The 3,022-nt window shown below is 36.7% G+C and overlaps 1 non-coding gene across 1 annotated transcript; it reads right to left on the minus strand.

Annotated features, from left to right (window-relative positions):
• On the minus strand, positions 1-212 carry LOC129791477 (small nucleolar RNA U3). Its single transcript, XR_008750711.1, has one exon. It is a non-coding gene; the product is annotated as a small nucleolar RNA U3 (small nucleolar RNA).
• Positions 213-3,022: the final 2,810 nt, after the last annotated feature.

Below are 3,022 nucleotides of genomic sequence, written 5' to 3' on the forward strand. Positions count from 1 at the left end.
ACCACTCAGCTTGCACCTTGACCTTCACCCCGAGAATACTCGAAGCTGACGATCCTCAATGGTCCAGAAGTCGTACCGAGATACGTCTTCTGGACCCTTTTCACGCTCCAGCCAAGGCGCTACAACTCATCATCGTGGCTGTATTGAGATCCAGATTGGAAACCTAATTGGTGAAGACTTACTACAGAAATGATCCTGTGAAGTATAGTCTTACCGCTTGATCATTCAATCCGATCTTATGGCCAATGAATCAAAGTGCTTCCACGCTGAAGTATATGCTTAATAGGAAAATACGATTACTATTGTTTTTGTGTCGGAGCGCCCTCAACTTCCATAAATATATGTATGTGGTAGTGGGTTTTAAACCTTAACTATAAAGTTTAATTCTTATTTTTTTAAGGGTTTTAAGGGGATTAAGACCGACTAAATGTTGTGAAAAATGTAAACAGTGACGTCATTATTGTGTTTTTTGCCTCTTAAGATGCATGAATGTCCAAATTCATTGATGTGAATGCTAATGTCATGATCATTTTTTCTTGACATGAGATTCCTAAATAGCACCATTATGCATTTCAAGAAATGGAAAACCTGGAAAACATATGATGTCGTCACTGTTTGTATTTTTGAGGAAATTTTCTCCAACTTTTCCCAGCAGATTGCAATGGATTTTTTTTTTGCGATTTATTATTCTTTTTCCATCTTCAACGAAATTAACCGTGTTCTGATTATGTTTTTGAAATTTGTTGATTTCTCCATACAAAAACAGGTTAACTCCTTCTAAAAATTTCTTCATCACATCTGGGTTAATGCAATTGTAAACTCTTTTGAATATTCCTGGAGCTTCAGAGATGGAAACTTTTCGTAACTTAATCTCAATATTCTCAAAGATTCTTTTTTTTACTTTTAATTTACTTTAAATTTGCAAAAGCATCCCAATTTTAATAAAGTTTTATGAATTCAATTAAACCACCCTAGTTTAACCCTACACAAGCTAAAACATTACACTAATAGTCTTGTTCATAGTAGTGGTGTTTTATAATAATGTTGAAAGCAGACTCTCTCAGTTGCAATTGAAAGCACAAAGTATCTGGGAAAGCATTTTGAAGTTAATTATGCAAATATTTCACAAAGTTGCACAGAGAGACACACAATACATGTGTTTATTTGAATGTATTCAAAACATAGATATTTACTTAAAATTCTTGTTAATATCCCACATTTCAAAAGCAACCTAAATACCCCACTAATCACCTCCTAAATACACCCACAAAATTATCTCACTCCCACGGGGGAGGCTTTTATCGAAATTACCATTTGAAATGGGTGGGCAATATGAAAATTGATAAATCTCCCCAAATAGTGATCATAAAATGTATATTTGTTTGCACCGAGAATATCATGCAAATTAATTAATAACTTTTAGCAATGGGAATTCATTTGGGCTTGCGTGCTATAAAGTTCAAATTTCATTGCAATTCACTGATAATCTGTCCATTAAAAATCCCATTAATTAACATTTTGTACTGCAGTATTTGCAAGTAATTATTTATTTTATAGAATACCTACCACCCTTTATGTGGTAGATATACCAGCCATGTCAATTGGGTGAAAATAAACTCAATGCGCACACAGGGAAGTTAGATGGGTTTAAAAAATGGGGAATATGAATGTGGGAAAAAAATTGTGCAAATTGCAATTTCATTTCTTTATTATCTTATCAGGAGGTCCATTATGGGAGTGAAATGCAAATTTGCCGCGAGAAAAATTCACCATTCAGTGTTTGGACGTAGCCACGAGCTAACAATTATTTATGTTATTTCACTCCTACCACCACCAACCCCCCTTATTTGGCTTTCTATGTGGAAACTTTTCCACTCTCTATGCAATAAAGCGGTTGAGCTACACAGCCATATAGCCTTAGAGCTTTGGAGCTAACAGGGGGGTAAGAGGATGGTGGGGGCGGTGAATGAGCAGAAAAATATTATTCCAGTGGGAATTACTTAATTATGATGTTCTTTGCATCTGTGAGGGAGCTGAAACCAACGTATAAATTACACCACACCGAACCAAAAAGGAACTTTTTTTCCCAACCATCCCATTCTCACCATAGTGGCAAGAAGTAGGTACTATATACCTCTACTCTCTCTGAAAAGCTCCCCATACCCACCCTTTATAGCAAAAGATCCAAGCTGGATGTTTACTCTTCTATTGGACTTTATTTTCCACCTCAAACTCCTTACAATAATATTTGGTGTGTGTGGCGATGTTCTTCCAGAAGGAAAAGCCGCATGGAAAACACCATCTTGTTTGTCCGTCATTACGGAGTGTTCAACACAGGGTTCACAGTATTTTCGGGGGTTGTCTGTGCACAAGGCTACTAGCTATACGAATGTTTCAGGTGTTCCAGCATCGGGCGGAGGATTGGGAAGAGGTGACCAAACCATACGAGTGGAATGCTTTGAGCTCATTGGGCGCCAAAGGCAAATTTCATCCCATTAAATTGTGAATGTTTTGTCTATTCTATTTGATGAAACTCCCCCGCACCTTCAAAGCCTGGTGCCCACATTCAAACCCCCATATACTAGACTGCTTCACCATTGGAATTGTTGTTTTTGCTACCGAATGCTCCTGACTCTGTGTCAATTGCCCCTGGAGCTTGGAGGCCATTGCAAAGGGATTATTTCAGAGAGAGAGAGAATTTTACCACATTTCCACACCCAAGAGATTTTCCCCAACAAATCTGTCTTCAGCCACCACTGTGTGATTTTCATTTAATTTTTCTCTTCTATTTATTAAATTTTACCAGTGTAACCTAATTAAAAACTTATCTCCTAACCTGAGAGTGCTTTCATGCACAAAAACCATCTTTTGATGCGGATAAAGCTTTAAAGAAAAATATTATTTAAATTTTAGAATTTTCTCTCAATTTTGCTTCATACTGGACAAACTTACCTTATTTTTTCAAACCCTTAATTCATCAAGCGCGGAATATTCCATTTTTTGCAAGAATAGTCAAAAAACC

This window comes from Lutzomyia longipalpis, chromosome 2 (genome assembly GCF_024334085.1).
Source record: "Lutzomyia longipalpis isolate SR_M1_2022 chromosome 2, ASM2433408v1".
Lineage (NCBI taxonomy): Eukaryota > Metazoa > Arthropoda > Insecta > Diptera > Psychodidae > Lutzomyia > Lutzomyia longipalpis.